Source organism: Brassica napus, chromosome C8 (genome assembly GCF_020379485.1).
Source record: "Brassica napus cultivar Da-Ae chromosome C8, Da-Ae, whole genome shotgun sequence".
In the NCBI taxonomy this organism is placed as follows: Eukaryota; Viridiplantae; Streptophyta; class Magnoliopsida; order Brassicales; family Brassicaceae; genus Brassica; species Brassica napus.
The window spans coordinates 17,055,520-17,062,039 of record NC_063451.1 but is presented as its reverse complement, the minus strand read 5'-3'; the positions used below and the strand labels follow the sequence as shown (position 1 = coordinate 17,062,039).

The 6,520-nt window shown below is 25.4% G+C and overlaps 1 long non-coding RNA gene across 2 annotated transcripts; it reads right to left on the bottom strand.

Moving 5' to 3' along the window:
• Positions 1–1,595: 1,595 nt before the first annotated feature.
• Positions 1,596–4,601, bottom strand: LOC125591395. 2 transcript variants are annotated; one of them, XR_007327388.1, is made up of 2 exons: positions 3,849–4,601; positions 1,596–3,754 (listed from the first exon to the last, which is right to left on the bottom strand). It is a non-coding gene; the product is annotated as an uncharacterized LOC125591395 (long non-coding RNA). The 2 variants fall into 2 exon arrangements; XR_007327387.1 differs by having other exon boundaries at positions 1,596–3,586.
• Between the last annotated feature and the right edge of the window lie 1,919 nt (positions 4,602–6,520).

Below are 6,520 nucleotides of genomic sequence, written 5' to 3'. Positions count from 1 at the left end.
ACAACCCCATTGGTACATTAAAATAGTTTGTTTGTTTACATTCTAAAAACACTGTATATATTCATGTATCTATCAAAAACATCAGCCTAAAATTGCAAATGTAAATGCGAGACAGAAACACAGAAAAAAAAAATACTGGACTTGAATGTTTTGTAACTTCTCACATTTTTTTTAAACGTGTGTATGTTAAGCACATAATATACTATATATTTTACTAACAATGATATTATAAAAATTAAAAATTTAGTTATTTACTTTTCAATCAATTTCCCACATTTTAAATTTATGATTAGTTTAAGCAAAATGTGATTCAAGTAAGAGATAAAAGGATTAATTGGCATACTAGATTTTGATCCGCGCTTTAAAAGCGCAGGATAATTTCTGATTCAATTATTTCAATTTAAAAGCAAAGAATGGGTATTCGGGTTTGATTTAAATTTATCCGGTTTTGATTTTCGGGTTAAAAATGTCAGCCCCGTTTGGGAATTTATAAATTTTGGGTTGATTCACTTCGGATCTTTGATGGTTCGGTTTGAGTTCAGAAAACACATCCAATTTTTTTTAAACATAAAATTCATATATACTTTAATTTTTTTTCAAAATCTGAAAAGAAAATAATATATTACATATAAATTTAAATAATATATGTCAAAATATCTAAACTTAACATATAAATTTGTTTGGATAGAATATTTGGATAGAGAATCAATAGATATTTTAAGTATTTTGAATATTTTGAGTATTGTTTATTTATTTAGACATTTACTTTTGATTTTTTAATATAACATATTATGAGTTCAAGTTATTATATTTTCGTTACTTAATTGAAAAATATGGCCCTTCAGTATATTAAACAACCTCTTCCCTTTTGTTCTATATTAATTATGGTGGTGATTTTAATTAATTTCATATGAATATTGTTTGAAGATTAATGAATTAATAATTTTTTTTACGAATATTACAATATTTATCATTATAGTAGATAAATAATTTATAATATGAGAATATCCAGAAATTATATTTGTGCATATTTATGTAGGAAGAGGTTGTCTAAAATTTGGTTATTATCGTGTTTCTTTAATATTTGATAGGAAGACATAATAAAATTAATATATCTTAAAAAAATAATTATTTTAGTTCATATAACTCTCTGGTCCCGCGGTGCTTATGTTTGTTATTATCATATTCATTTCTTTCATATAATAAAATGTTGGTTTAATTGAACATATTTGAGTTGTACTTTATCTTATATTAATATACAAAATGTTAAACATTGTCAAAAGATATATGATGTTTGATTATCGTTTGAAATGTGTCATGATATAAAATATATTTTAAAGTATTATAGAAAATGTATTTTCAGATGATATACAACATATTTTAATGTCCGAACATATAATATTTCATAAAGTGTATATTTATCAAATAATAAAAAATGTGTATTTTTGTATAAAACATATTATATTTCTTACTATGATATAATATATTTCGGTATATATAATAGCATAATATAAAATCAGATTATATTTTGGTTTATTTGACTTTTTACTATAATTCGTACCACTATATAGTATACTAGTATTGACCCCATGCTATGCGTGAGAATTTTCTTTTTTTTTTTTAAATAACATTGCATATAACTAAAATTACCTTTATAACATTACAGTGATTTATCAGACAGAAAGATGAATATACATAAACAATGGATTAACACATGTTTATCAGTGTTCAAAAAAAATATCACACACACATTTATGATTCATTAACCACAAACATATAAAATTGTACATGATTAATTTGGAAATGTGATTAACATCCCAAAATGTCATTTCATAATTCTTTTCTAATTTTTGGAGATGTCGTGAACTTAGTTTTTGAGCTTGTTTTATCAAAAAAAGTTTCTTTGAATTTTTTTTTTGAAAAAAAATCTTTGAATTATTGTTTTTTGAAAATAAATCTTTGAATCATTTTTTTTTGAAAAAAAAATCTTTGAATTATTTTCTTAGAAAAAAACATTCTTTGAATTATTAGTTAAAATTTCACGGGAAAAGTGTGTTATCTAAACATATTAACTTTTTTTTTTTGTTTTCAGATAGTTATTAAAAAACCTTGTAAATTTATAAAACAAATCTTTGAGAAATTTTAAAATTAGTTACAGAAAACGATTAGACATTTGTTAAAAAAAATTGTAAAGACTTTAGTAAACAAAATTATTGTTTACCTGAAATATGAATGGTCAAACATTCTGCAACTCTCTCTACTCCATTCCTCTTCAACCTTTGCCAACTTTACTCAGAAGATATCTCATCCAACCTTTTCTTTGATTGCTCATCTTCTTCTTGTACAGTTGTACCTTTGATTGCTCATACATGTCTGCAGCAAACTAAATTAGTTTCAACAACTGAATAATACAAAGATTGATATCTTATATTTTTTTGGTAAAAGATGTCTTATGTTTTTGTTTACTCAGATTTTGCAAACTCGTTATGAAATCTAGTGAAACTCCCGTCGCACAAAGTAATCTATGCAATGAATGATAAAGTTTCATAGAGAAAAAGAAAGAAGATATGAAGAAACTGTCAGGACGATGACTGTTTTTAAAAAAATATTATTTGTTGAAATGATTAAAAAATTCAGTGCACAAAAGGAGATGATTTACGTGCAAAATGTTGGGGATCGTGGCTTTGATAGTGGAACAGTTTACAAACCTATGCATCTTTATTTGTTTCGGATGGAAATCTTAACTATATTAATAATGTATTTTATTTTGATTTTAAAATTATATTGAAGCACAAGCCATGTGTCACAACTTTATTGATCATGTGACTTGTGATTTAGTATAGAAAGGATTTTCAGGTTGGAGTGTGAAAATAATGACAGCAGGATTACATGTAGTTAATACTCAAATGATACGATGACAAAATAAGATTATAATGATAGAAGGATTACATGTAGGTAAGCTTGTTTGAGTTTTTCTTTCTTTTTTTTTGAATTTAAGAATATTTTTTTGTAAACTAAATTTAAGAATATTCTCTCAAAGGTTGTTGATATCCTTGCTATTTTTAAGAATATAAATTATATTCAAAATACCATACATCTTGTCCTTCACATAATGGAAACTGCATACAAAATAACGGACGCTATTGAACATCGTCTGAGCTAAATAGGAGATACCCTTATAGATACATACTTTCTCTATCCAATCATGTGAGATATAAGTTTTATCAGTGTCTAAACCTCACAATTCCCTAAAGATATGAAAACCAGTAGTCCAGCTAAAGCATCTTGATGCTTGTGTCCTCCAATAGTCTTCTGATCCCTTAGGAACCTGCATTATGCATATTTTTCCAGATATCCCAGAAACACTCGAAGGATATATACCAGACTACACTAGTGTGGGTCCCGTATTTAAAAGCCAATGATGTATTTTTAAATCCAACAAAAATCACAAACAATCCCTCATGGGACCTATTTTTATTTTTTTATGTCGTCTTGTGTCCCGAATCTTAGTCCTTCCATCACTCTTTTCCAAATCACCAGCCACTTCCGGTAACCAAATTGTGTCAGTTGGAATATATTCAAACCCCTGCATATAAAACCAAAAATTATCATGTACATGAGTTTTGTTGGTCTAAAATGTTTTCCAGGTTCACTAACTTAGAAGTTTTCAATAGTCTTTCCATTCGCCAACAATACATTGATCCCCCAAAGATTTCAAATAGTTCTTCCTACAAGTAGTATGAATTTTTATCCCCTGGAACAAATTACATTAAAATAACACATAAATCATGATCTCAGTAAAAAAAAGGTTAAACCGAAAACTTAATAATGTCGCAGTACTTATTTACCTTTTTGTCTGCAAATATGATCTCTAAAGCCTCACCAAAACCGACATTTGGTGGTTTCCAGGTGTGTATGATTTTGGCTTCAATAAACCAAGTTGTTTTAGAAGACATTATATTAGAAAAGAAGCTTTGTGTCTAGATGGCGTGTCTGGTTTGAGTGTAGATCGTCAATACATATAAGAAAAGTAAAAGCATCAAGTTTAGAATATTCTCATTCAGTTTATTTATAAAATAGAGGCCGTGAGTTTAGGAAAAACTATTATCTTGACAATAAAGTTTATTCAAGTTATGTAATATTAGATTTTCTGGTATATTATTATCGATATTTCAGTTACCAAATTCACGCTTTCTTTTTTTGATTTTATGTTATTATTACGTTGAAAATATGGGAATATATGATTGGCGTATTTATGATTTAGATTATTTGTTATCCTCCTATATATTAAATGAGAAGTCACTTAAGTGACTTTCGCTTATGTGTCGATCCTTGGTGAAGTTTCAAAAAATTATTATAATTTAATTGGTCGATGATTTTTAATTTTTATTTATTTTAATTAGATCTAAAATTAATGGTAAGTTTATAATCAATTAATATCACTTACCAAATAATCTATAGAATATTGCAGATAATAACTTATAGTAACTAAATGTTGAAATTATGGAAAGATCAGTAATGTTTGATCAATTATTTTTTATTATTTATAAACTATATAATATAATGACCAAATATTTTATATAAAATAACTAAAATAATTATTTTTGTCATCAGTTTTATATTTTACATAATGAATTATATTCGTACATAATTTTATAATATTCTTTATAGATTATTAATAATGTTTTTTGAAAAACTCAAAAATATTTATCATATTTTTTGAAATCAAATTATCAGAAGTTTAAAATTTTTTATGAAAGCATATATATAATTTATAAAAATAAAAATTATATGTTAAACGAGAAGTCACTTAAATGATTTTTACTTACATTTATATCACACATAAGTTTTAAGATTTTTTTTTTTAATTTGATAGTTTGATTGATCGAACATTATAATAATAATGAAGTGATAGATAAAATAATTCTATGATTATTTTGAAATCGCTAAGATAATGCTATGATTATATAATGTTTTAAAGTTGTATAGTTTATAAATATTAAAGTTTAATGAGGTGATAGATAAGATACTGCTATGATTATACAATGTTTAAAAATAGATATTATTTTCTTTGATCATGAATTTGTTAATCATTTGATCAAAATCATTTAAAATAAATATTTCAGCTACTTAAATTAATATTATTGAATTATCACTATATCTCACGATTCTAAAAATATAACATTAAAATTTAGATTTCAAAATATTTTGACTTTAAAATTTTCTTATATTTGTAATTATTATTCAAAATTTATTGAATTATATGTACAATATTTATTTTATACAATACTTATACTCGCGAATTTGCGGGCAACCACCTAGTTAGTTGTTAAGTATAAAAATTGCAAAATTTTCGTTTCTTATACTAAATTTACGCGACTTTAGAAAATATAGAATAGTTTCCTAAATATTAGCCTTTTATTTTATAGTAATTTTTTTTTTTGGTTTGTGATTTGCAAAAGATCTGCAAATTGAATACGTTGGCCGAGTATATTGCACAGTTGGCCTATATTTTTTGTTTAGTGATTATCCATATAATTTGGCTGCTGTGTTAATTTTAAAAAATTAATGAATAAACTAAACATATTTGTATTTTGGGTTCGTCTCCACACATCTTAAACTTAATAGCTTCGGTATATATAAAATGACTGAAAAATTTTTTGTGATCACATTATGTATAATTTTGAATAGAGCAGCATGTGTGTTGATAAGCTTGCAATCGATTTTAACTAAATGATACTTTAATAAAAATGAACTGAATGTATAGTTTCACAGTTAAGAATGTATACTTCAAATGTCGAAGCTTGATGAATGAAAAACGCAATATCGATTGTAACTAAAAAACTTAAATGTTGAAACATGAGTGTTGATGGAACATGGTGATATAAGTTTCATAAAAAAATGGTACATTCAAGAAATTGTCCCGATGGTTTAAGATTGCATACACAATGTCCCATCAGTGTGCTAGATTGCATACGCACGTTTAGTTACAGCAAAAAGGGAAAGACATTTAAAAAAAAAAGAAATATGTGTTACATTAAAAAGAAAAACGTTGAATATAAAATAAATAAAACATTGGTTTAAAATAAAATCAGTGGCACATCTCTGTAAATATTGTTAAAACAGATAGGCACCTTGAAAAAAGACCTTCTGTTTTAATAGTACTGATACCTTTTATGTTTTCACTTTTTAAAATGTGATTCTGTGTGATGCAATAGCATTCACAAGAATCGACACAAAATGATAAAACATGAAAGTTAATTAACGCTCTTCGGTGTGTCATGTATGTTTCTAATTTGGAATTAGTTTAAACAAAATATGATTCATCTATTAAATGCACATTTTAAGCTTATGCAGCTAACGTTTTTTTGTTCCAGTGATTGCTATTTCATGACTGTTCTGCTATTTTGATATTCAACTAATATACCAAGCCCGTAGTTTTTAGCATTTTTAATTTATTCATTTTTGATTTTTGATTTGCTATTTCATTATCCAGGTTTTCCAATATTATACTACTACT